Here is a 12,130-nt window from a genome sequence, read left to right on the forward strand (position 1 = left end):
GGAACCAAGGTGGCGAGGCCCAGAGCAGGTGCTCCTTGCGACAAGGACAGCAGTTCGAGTGACGAACCGAAAGAATTGGGTCCATAGTACTCACTGCTACCTACCTTGGTGGAAGCTGCTGTGCTGACCGATCATCGAGAGATCTTGACTACAGAGAAAGGCCGTGCTATATCACCTGACGAATCTGCAGAGTTTTTCCCGGACCATAGGATTTCTGGAGTATCGCGATATAATTTGAGACCGAGGAAAGAATCTGTAGTGCTGAAAAAAACTGGTTGAGCTACTGCCCTGGGTTAGTGAAACGGAGAGCCAATGTAGCAAGGCGGGGGGATCAGCCATGCATTAGAGTAGTGACACCCGTCTTGGCCTATGGTGAAGAAATCAGCAGCTGCCCAGGGATAAGAGCTCCAACAATTGTTTTTAATTCATTTCTGGAAGGGTCGATTATCACTGTTGCTAAAATGAATAACAAAGTGATCATTAGTACTATGGGGTTTGTTGTTGTTTTGGTGGTTATAGCAATAATCACCTGGTTTGTTGAAAAGATGGCTCCTGCTCGTGAATTTTTGTTGCCACTACTCCAGTACCAGAGGATCACTATTACTTTATGCTTCCCTATCAGTAGCAGAAGCACCGTCAATCGTACTTCAATAATACTTTAATTCAGATGTTGCATCATACTCATAATGCTACAAATACTACTAACTGTTGGGTATGTGGAATGATACCTGTGCATCAAAAGAAAGGAGGAACACCTTTCATTCCTCTTCCTTTTTCACACAATGGTTCTTGTCAAGCTTGGTATATGCTTTTGTTTGCATCTGGAAATCGTACAGAGGGCAGACTGAGGTACTGGGTTTTTCAGAACCGGTACTGATCCGGTAACCCAGCGGTGCCAGGGTACACCCAAAGACCTCGGGTACTTTCCTGATTCAGACTACAGAAACTCAGAGTCTTCTAGGTGAAGTCAAAGATCGAATTTATTGGCTGCAGCCAAGTAACAAGCGTCCTAGAAGTACAACAGCACGGTTTGTATGTTCTCAGGAGACTGTGTGTCAATGCAAAATCAGGTTTCCTTATATACAGTTTTTTAAGCTTCAGGCAAACATTCTTGACATTTTGGTTGGTCATTCACATGTCTTCACTACAAAGGAAAAAACAGTGACATGATGAAACCTCATATTTCATGTCATCCAACCCATAATAAATTACCCGGCAAGGCCTAGAATTTCACATCAGATAAGTGTGGACCCCCAATAAAAACGGGCACCTCCCCCTCGTAAAGTAAGAAGAAGAAAAGAGCAGGTGCAAGTGTGAGCAAGATTAGGCAGGGTGTGTGAGCGATAATAAGGGTTTTATGTCATGGTGTGCCTTGATGCTATCTGATTCGGCCACTGGGAGAGGGACTGACCAAACAGGTTTGGCCTGAGGCAATGGTTCCAGCTTGCCCAGGTCAGAGAAAAGTCAATCAAGGTGTACGTGTCCTTGGAATCAAATCCGACTGTATTATAAGCCTATGTGAGGGCAACTTTTAAAATGGCTGCCGTGTATAAAATGGGAGCCACGAGTGCAGGACGAAAATGGCGATTTCGAGGTGAAAACGCTGCTGGAATTGAGCGAAAATGCTCATGCTTAGTGTACTAGTCATTATCGGTCTTTTGATACTAAAATCGTACTGCTGTGGCAAAGAAAATTACATGGGTCCAGAATTTTTAGAACCACAAACCCTCCTTTTGCCCTTACATAGGCAATAAACCTATTCTCATGCTAATCTGAGTCCAGGTCTATGTTTCTAAAGTCGTTGAGATGTTGCTGTAACATCATCCTAGTATTTAGCTCGTCTCTTGGTGCAGGTTTCCTTATGCATGATGTAACACAGAAACCACATATCGCAGGAGCACACTGCACGCATAGACAGAACAGAAAAAGAATGGCCAAGATCATCCCAATGACCATCAGAATCTTCCATCCCCATGCAGATATCAGTTCCCAGAACCATCCCATTAATGACCAATCTCCTTTATCTAAATGAATAGATTCGGAAATTCTATGCAATTTGGAGATGGCCTGGTATACTGTTGGAGCGTTATCTGGGACAAAAACACAGCAACTCGACTGGATCAATGTACATACTCCACCCCGGTCTGCAAGTATGACATCTAATGCGACCCTGTTCTGAAGGGTCATAAGACGATCCGACTGGAGCTCAGCAGTCAAGTTACCAAGGGCACCAGCGGTTTCAGCCACGGTGGATTCAACCACTCTTATCAATTGCCTTATACACCTGCTGTTACTTATTTGTCCCCAGAACGGCAGAAAACCCTTTACGAAGTCCCCAAATTCTTGTCCTGCAGTGTCTTCTTCACTGAAGACGCCTCTAACTATCCTTGTCTTGTGGTAATCTGCCGCTGCTGTGTAGGTAGGGGGCAACAGGAACGAAACGAAGCATGTGCCCGAAAAGTCAGGGGGCAACCATGTAAAGGCTCTATCATGGCAGATGAAATAGGTGCCCTTAGCTGCCAAGAGCGGAGGGGAGGTCTGAGATGCGAAGACATATGTCTCAGTGCAGACGCTTTCCCCTAGCTGAGCTCTGGGATTCTTGCCAGTACCTTGCAGACACAGGTGACCCTGATGGGGTACAACCCAAATCAGGGAAGATATCTTAGCTTGCTGTTTCTCATTCATTGTGGCTTCATATCCGGTCATGTTCCATCCTATATATGCCATTGTCTCATCTCTGGGGATAGTCTCGTAGAGGATATTGTCCTTCATCATGTCTATGATACCTTTAACTAAAGCATTTTTCTTAGGGTTGTCTTCCGCAAAACGTAGGGGGTAGTGTGCATAGATGACTATCGTTCTGAATGCCCACACGGAACCATTGCGGCTAAAAGGCAGGATCAGATAAGGGATACCTTTATCTGCTGTGTGAGGCATAAGGCCACACACCCAACAGTTAGTTGTATTTATCACTAGTTGGTGTTGGTGCAAAAGCTGGATGAAGGAGTTATTAATGAACTCTAGTCTCCTAGCAGATTCATGTTTAGGGAGGAGTTGAAAAGAATGTGGGGAAACAGTGGAAGGAGGAGGTGTAGACGAGGTAGTGGGTGCCAATATCACGTTAAAACAGAATAAAATATATCCTATAAAAAACATAAGTATACTAAATAACATAAAAATGCACAGCAGCAAAAACCGTTTCCTGGTTATCGTTTCACATATTCTCTTCTTGAAACTCAGTCTTTCAACATGTTCTCCATTCTGGAAAGATTCCATCCTCTAACCGTTGCCGCTCGTGGCGGTTGGTTTACTTCACTTAGGAGTGTTCTGAATGTTCCAGGCCGCCCTAGAACAAACCAGACCTGTAGACCTTGTGTCCACAGGCTTCCCCCCTAAGTCTTTTCAGCCACGATCCTACAGCTGAACCCGGATGGAGGTTAAAAAAATACAAAAAGCAAAAAGTCATTCAAAAATAATTTTCCATATTGGAGAACTTTGCTAAAGAGAAGAAAAGTAAACTGTTTCATTTGTCCTTTATTCTTGGTCGTAGATTATAACGGTTAGTCCCAGGTATCGTGTGGTCCTGAAAAAGGAGTTCAGGTTCTGTAGTGTCCAATCGAACTGACGGTGATACTGCTGATTGTAAAATGTCATCACTTTCTTTCTCAGTGAGTGTTCCTTTTATTCGTACATCGCTGAAAGGCAGAAAACGTGGCACGGTTTCAGTCTCTGAGTCGGCGACACCTTCCTGGACCCACCGGTCATATGGCAGAGGTAGGGGTACCCTTTTGCAATGGGTCCCATGGATCCAGTGTTTCTTCCCTTCTACTCGAACAGTTGATCTTGTGGAGAGAAGAACGAGGTGCGGTCCGGTCCACCTGGGCTGCTCGTTTTTGGTTCGCTGAAAGTTCTTTATTAAAACCCAGGATCCAGGCTCAATGGGATGACCTGGAGATTCAGAGACCGGAGGCAAGGTGTCGTGGACCTGTTGATGTAAGACACGCAATTTAGCTGTCAATTCATACAAATAGTCAAGCAAGACAGGATGCTCTATCTCGCTGAACTTCTTGGGCCTAGGCACTCCCCATATATTGGCCGGGAGGCCAAAGATTATTTCATAAGGACTAAGTTTTACTCGTGAATGCACAGTAATTCTGGTTGATAGGAGTGCTAAAGGTAGAGCGTCAGGCCATTTGAGACCAGAGCTCGCTTGTATCTTGGCCAATTTTAGCTTTAGAGTGCCATTATAGCACTCCACTAATCCAGCTGATTGGGGGTGATTTGCAGCATGAAACTTTTGGTTTATGCCTAGCCCTTCGCATACTTTCTTCATCACTTGACCCACAAATTCACTTCCATTGTCACTCCAGATCATTCTCGGCATCCCGAATCTAGGGAAGAACTCTTTCACAAGGGCTTTGGCTGTGGATAGCGCAGTATTGTCTTTTAGGGGATAGGCTTCCACCCATCTTGAAAAGGCACAAACAACAACGAGTACGTATTTTAAGTTGTTGCACCTCTCCATGTGGATGAAATCTAGCTGCAAAACCTCAAACGGATACGTAGGAGGTGCAAAATGACCAGCTGGAGTTGGGGTTCCTCTACCAGGGTTGTGTTTCAGGCATACCATGCAATTTCTAACCACATTTTCTGCGCACTTGGGAATTCCTGTGTTTTGCCATACTGGGGCCAACAACTTACAAATCCCTTTCACACTGATGTGAGCCATTCCATGAGCCATTGTAACTACTGCAAGCACATACGAATCGGGTAGCAACCATCTTTGATGTTCTGACAACTCGACCCAACAACCATTCGCATCCAATTTACCCGTACTTTCTCTCCACACACTCAATTCTCTCTCTGTGGCTTCAGCTTGAATCGATTTCACGCTTTCTATTGTGTCTTCACACATTCCAACATCACCAATCCATCTTGCAGGGCCCGCGACATACATTCGGCTCATCACATTCCTTGCCGTTTCTTTTGCGACCTCGTCAGCAAATGCATTCCCACGACCAACATCATCAGTCACCTTTTTATGTGCGCTACACTTCACAATCGCAACTTGCAACGGTAAAGTAAGTGAATCAAGAAGCTCGTTTACCAACTGACCATGCTGTATTTTAGTTCCATGCGAGGTCAGGAACCCACGTTCCTTCCACAAACGCCCAAAACTATGGGCCACACCAAACGCATATTGGCTATCGGTATAGATAGTCACTTTCATTCCTTTTGATACTGTACATGCTCTTGTTAGGGCTATTAACTCAGCTGCTTGGGCTGAATTATGTGGGATACGTGCAGCTTCAACAATCGTACCCAAAGTTGTCACAGCATACGCCGCAGTCGTGTCACCATTCGGGAGCTTAAAGCATGAACCATCCACCCACAAAGTACCATCACTCTTTGCAATGGGAGTGTCCAGAAGGTCTATTCTACCTTTCGTTTCTTCTTCTGTTCTATGGAGACAATCATGTTGTTCGGAAGTATCTAACTCCGTCACAATTGGCAATAACGTAGCTGGGTTAAGTGTAGTGCATCTTTTTATATGTACATGGCTTGCTAACAATGTCAACTCGTAACCTGACAATCGAGCACTAGTTAAATGCTGTGTCTTGGTTCTGTTTAACAACGTGTCCACTGCATGTGGAACCATTACGATTAATGTGTTATTCATCACTAAACCAGCAGACTGTCGGATAGAAACAGCAGTTGCCGCTGCCGCTCTTAAGCAGCTTGGTAGTGCCTTAGCTACTGGGTCTAAGGTTGAAGAGAAATAGGCGCATGGACGCTCCCTGTCTCCAAACTGTTGTGTCAAAACTGCTAACGCACAACCTTCTTTCTCATGGACATACAATGTAAAAGGCTTGCTGTAGTTGGGGGTACCCAACACAGGAGCTGAACATAATGCATCACGTAATTCGACAAAACTTTTCTGACAATCTTCAGACCATGGGACGGGATTTGGTATATCTTTACAAGTTAATGCCACCAAGGGTTTGGCTATTAACGAAAAATTAGGTATCCATTGTCTGCAATATGATGTAATACCCAAGAAAGCACGCACTTCTCTTTGTGTTTTTGGCACACTTATTGCTGCAACAGCCCTGATTCTCTCTGGGGTCAGTTGCCTTCCCTCCTTCGAAAAGAGATGACCTAAATAGGTCACTTCTTTTTGACAATACTGTAACTTTGAAAGGGACACTTTGTGGTGTAAATCAGACAAATGACGCAATAATGACAATGTTGCTTCTTTGCAGATCTCCTTAGTATCTGCGGCAACTAGCAAATCATCTACATATTGAATGAGAGTGGCGCCATCAGGTAACAGAAAAGTGTCAAGTTGTGCTTTCAAAGCCTGACTATAGATAGATGGACTTTCACAATAGCCTTGAGGAGCTCTCTTAAATCTGAAGCTTCGTCCTCCCAAATTGAAGCCAAAAATGTCCCTGCTCTCTTCTGCAATAGGGATGCTGAAGAAAGCATTTTTCAGGTCTATTACTGAGAACCAAGTGGCTGAAGCTGGAATCATTGTCAACAATGCAGTGATATCGGGGACGACTGGAAACTGTGGCACAACTATTTTGTTCACCTCTCTAAGATCAATTACAAACCTATAAACAGGTGGCTGAGTAGAGTCAGTATGCTTCAAGACAGGCAAAACAGGACTATTGCAAACGTTGCCTCTTGTCTCTTCAATTACATCCTTCTCAATCAGATCACGAATAATTGCCAACAACGCTTTTTCCCCTTCACTAGAGATCTTGTATTGGGGAATACGTGGCATTTTAACATTGGCTTTTAATGTTATCACATATGGCTGAATTTCCAAAAGACCTACATCATTAGGTCCAGTAGCCCAAAGAGTATTAGGAAGAGACGAAAATTCTGGTGGAAATCTGTCCTTTGACAAATACATTGGTGAAACCACTTTCTTACCCAATGTGAGTTGCACTCCAGAAGGAGAGCAATACAATGTCGCATACAATCTCTTTAACAAATCTAATCCTAACAAGTTCTCGCCACAACCTGTCGTCAAAATAAGGGGTGTTTCAAATTTACAAGGTCCAACAGAAAGAGATATAGGGTTAGAAATTGGATTTCTAACTGGGGCGCCGGAAAACCCTACTGATACATTTGTTTGAGCATGGTCTGTATGGCGAATCTTTCCCCATAAAGGCTGTGGAACAACATTCCCAAACAACATGTCTATGTCAGCTAAATTCATAATGCAAGACCCCGCAGTCTGTGACAATTCCTTGTAATACCCTGTAGGATTCTTACGGGGATCAGGCAATGTCTGCTTAAGGGCTAAAACTTCCGCTCGCTTCCATGGAACGTGTACCCATACACGCTGGAAATGAGGCAGGACAGGTGGATTAGCATTTGGGTCCCCTTCCCTCCACTGTGGGGGAACTTCTCTCATGGGGTACTGTTTCCCTTTCTTTTTAGCAGGAGAATCATATTTAAACAATAACCTGGAAACACCTTCAGTCCTAAACGACAATAACATCGCAACTGCTTTCTCGACATCTGAACCCACAATCAAACCTGTCGAAAAATCAAACCGTACACGACACAACTTAGGCGGATTGGGCTCCAAACCATTTTCCTCTAAATCCTCAGAAAGAAAAGTACACATTTTCTCAAAAACGTATCTCTGTTTCGGTTCTTCCCACTGATGGAAGACATCCATAACAGACTCTAGTTCATATCTCGCTGGTTCAGTAACCCATTTATGCGCCAAATAATTCAGTTTCTCCATACCATCAGGCAATTGGCTACGCAATTGTTTACGCTCTGTAACTGGGGTCGTAGCTAATGACCCAAAGAGAGGGGATAAAAGACTAGTCACAGTGTTTGTCATTCTCTGACGGATAGAGGGAGAGGTTGACACATGAACAGGAGGAAAAACAGAATGAGACAAGGCAGAGACAGAAGCAGTGTCAGAAACAATACCAGGAGTGGTAGTCGCTATAGTAGTCAAAGTTGTAGGAAGTAAAGGCAGAGCAGATGTCAAAGCCGGTGGCCCTTGAGGAGGCTGCACCGGAGGAATAGAAACCAACTGAAGAATAGCTGGTGGGTGCTGGGGAGGAGCAGGAGGCAATGCAACCACTGGTTGTGCAACTAGAGGTTGCGGAGGTGCCGTTGCATTCTGCGCATAGGGTGGTGGCGAACTTAGCAAATGCGACATTAGGGGATCTTTTTCAGAGTCTTTTGCTGCATCTTGCTGAAGAGGCGGAAAAACTGGATAGCATTTATCTACTGTCATTTTATGTCGCCTATGCAACTGCTCATTCAACTGTTCTACTTCGTTATCTTTAAACTGTATAGCAGCTTGCATAATCGAAATACCTTTTTCTCTCTTATTTTTCTTAGCTAATTTAATTTCCTTTTGCTTGGCTTCCTTACGCCATAAGTGGAAAGAATCAAACATTGCCGGCCGGGCTTTCTTCTTAAAAAGTCTAACTTCGAGGTTATCTAAGATTTCTGTGTCAAAGCTACCATTTTGGGGCCATTTTAAAACACCATCTTTTCTGGTGTAACGGATCCATACTTCATTATATGTGATGGGGCCTACTCCATGCTTCACATATAGTTCATAGGTTGGAGTTTCAATCGGAGGAACCGGACATGAGTCCTCCAACCGGGAGTCCCTTTTACAACCAAGACAAAACAAATTTCCAAGTCTGCTAAGACCAGGCATCTTCGCTCACTAGTCTAGCTTCAAACTTCAAAGGATTATCGTTTACGATAGTCTCGTGAATACACGAGTCCTTCGGCTTTGGTACTTGCAAGTTCCAAATCAAAGTGATCCCGAAGGGATACCAAACCAAATGTCCAACTAAGGACCAAACCAAGTGTCCAACTAAGGACCAAACCAAGGGGGTGATTCTGACCGCGGCGGACGGCGGTCGCGCCCGCCAAGCGGTTCCCGCCGAAAGACCGCAGCGGTCATTCTGGCTTTCCCACTGGGCTGGCGGGCGACCGCCGAAAGTCCGCCCTCCAGCCCAGCGGGAAACACCCTTCCCACGAGGAAGCCGGCTCAGAATGGAGCCGGCGGAGTGGGAAGGTGCGACGGGTGCAGTTGCACCCGTCGCGAATTTCAGTGTCTGCAAAGCAGACACTGAAATTCTTTGTGGGGCCCTCTTACGGGGGCCCCTGCAGTGCCCATGCCATTGGCATGGGCACTGCAGGGGCCCCCAGGGGCCCCACAACACCCCATACCGCCATCCTGTTCCTGGCGGGCGAACCGCCAGGAACAGGATGGTGGTATGGGCTGTCAGAATCCCCATGGCGGCGCAGCAAGCTGCGCCGCCATGGCGGATTCCCATGGGCAGCGGAAAGTCGGCGGTACACCGCCGGCTTTCCGCTTCTGGCCGCGGCTGTACCGCCGCGGTCAGAATGCCCGGCGGAGCACCGCCAGCCTGTTGGCGGTGCTACCGCCAACCTCCGCCATGGCGGTAATTACCGCCAGGGTCAGAATGACCCCCCCAAGTGTCCAACTAAGGACTGGGAGACGCTCCACTTATACTTAACTGAAAATATCGATGACGTCACCAGAAGACTCGTCTTATCGTTTCGCTCTACCAAACATCAAGGGTCCAAATCAGGGCGATAGCCAGGGCAGCAGTCCTTCGTAGCCGTCGGGAAGCGGGGAACCTCGCAGCAAAGACTTTCGGACCACGTCGACATGCAGGGGTCAATGAAGTGGTGGCCTTCCTCCAGAATTTTCACACGAAGCTCCTCACAGACCTCAGGCTTGGACCGGTACCGCTGGTATCGCCCCACGTTGGGCACCAACTGAGGTACTGGGTTTTTCAGCGGTGCCAGGGTACACCCAAAGACCTCGGGTACTTTCCTGATTCAGACTACAGAAACTCAGAGTCTTCTAGGTGAAGTCAAAGATCGAATTTATTGGCTGCAGCCAAGTAACAAGCGTCCTAGAAGTACAACAGCACGGTTTGTATGTTCTCAGGAGACTGTGTGTCAATGCAAAATCAGGTTTCCTTATATACAGTTTTTTAAGCTTCAGGCAAACATTCTTGACATTTTGGTTGGTCATTCACATGTCTTCACTACAAAGGAAAAAACAGTGACATGATGAAACCTCATATTTCATGTCATCCAACCCATAATAAATTACCCGGCAAGGCCTAGAATTTCACATCAGATAAGTGTGGACCCCCAATAAAAACGGGCACCTCCCCCTCGTAAAGTAAGAAGAAGAAAAGAGCAGGTGCAAGTGTGAGCAAGATTAGGCAGGGTGTGTGAGCGATAATAAGGGTTTTATGTCATGGTGTGCCTTGATGCTATCTGATTCGGCCACTGGGAGAGGGACTGACCAAACAGGTTTGGCCTGAGGCAATGGTTCCAGCTTGCCCAGGTCAGAGAAAAGTCAATCAAGGTGTACGTGTCCTTGGAATCAAATCCGACTGTATTATAAGCCTATGTGAGGGCAACTTTTAAAATGGCTGCCGTGTATAAAATGGGAGCCACGAGTGCAGGACGAAAATGGCGATTTCGAGGTGAAAACGCTGCTGGAATTGAGCGAAAATGCTCATGCTTAGTGTACTAGTCATTATCGGTCTTTTGATACTAAAATCGTACTGCTGTGGCAAAGAAAATTACATGGGTCCAGAATTTTTAGAACCACAAGACTTCTTTTTCGCCTTAATAAAGTATGCTACCAAGACAAAGATGGGTATCCCCAAGCCAAAGGAACTAAATGGGAATGGGATGAGTATCAACTGGACAATGTTTCAATACCATATGTCTTCACAAATATAAGAGACTCTGACAAGAAAGAACAATTTGTGATTTCTGTTACAAAAACTAAAGCAGATTTATGTATACGTAGCATTGGGCGAATTCCAGTGGGGACAAGCAATTGTACCTTGATTTTAACTATTGAGGGTGTAAATAATAGTAGTTTTACAGCTTCACATAATACATATTTTGTTTGTGGTAACTATGGATATTACCAACTACCTGTTGGGTGGTCAGGTGTGTGTTATGTATCTTTTCTATTACCCCCTGTGTTTTTGGCACCTGCATCATATCACCGAGATTTTAAACTGTTCAATGACATCATTAAAAATAGATATAAAAGGACAATAAGTACTAATGAGGTAGACCAAACGGACACTAGCCTGCAACAATATGTTGATTTTAATTTAGGGTTGTTCTCCTTTGTGGGTGCTGCGTTAAACAGTAGGAAAGTGAGACGATTGACTAGGGTTGTGGAAGCTGTTACCAATCAGGCAGCTCTGGCACTTGGGAATATTACTGAGGAGCTCCAAATTGCAAGGATTGTAGCGCTCCAAAATCATATGGTACTAGATGTGATTTTAGCTGATTGAGGTGGTGCATGTCGCATCATCGGTAGTAGTTGCTGCGTTTTCATTCCAGATCACTCACCTTCAGTATATGATACAATATCTAAATTGCATAAAATTGCTGCAGAAATTCACACAGAGACTGGTACTTGGACTTTTTCTGGATGGTTTGGGGCTCTTGTTTCCGCTTGGGGCTGGAAACTACTGACTATCCTGTGTGTAATGATTGCAATATTTTTCACATGCTGTATCTGTAGTCAGTGTGGTCCAATGTTCTGCTCCAAGTGTATTACTGCTTGTATGCCTACCAAAAGAAATATTACCGAAATGAAAGCAGAACACATGTTAGATAAGGAAATAGCTGAAATGATGAGCATAAATATACAAGATGAATATTTAGATTATCCCAGAAAGACGAATGTCTTCAGCTAATGCTGAAAGGGTCGTCTGTTGTAATTTAGTAGCGATTAGATTAAGCATTAGCAGAAGACATCTTGTATTTAGCAACTATTGTGAACATTTCGCGGAATCCATTTGTATTCATGGCAGCCATTTTCTCTGCCACATGCTGCCATGTGCTCTGTCCTACCTTCCTGTTAACTACTCTTACAAATCTGTCTAGTGACAAGTTATAATTAGCATCTCCCACTTTGCACATGCCCAGTAAGGTCTGCAGCTGTTAGTAATTAGTAACCGATAGTAATGTGTCTACTAGTCCTTGAAAACTGTTAGCCCCTCCTACCTGTCGACTGTTCATTTCCATATGACCTTTTATGTATATAAGTCTT

The sequence above is a fragment of the Pleurodeles waltl genome, chromosome 10 (genome assembly GCF_031143425.1).
Source record: "Pleurodeles waltl isolate 20211129_DDA chromosome 10, aPleWal1.hap1.20221129, whole genome shotgun sequence".
Classification (NCBI taxonomy): Eukaryota; Metazoa; Chordata; class Amphibia; order Caudata; family Salamandridae; genus Pleurodeles; species Pleurodeles waltl.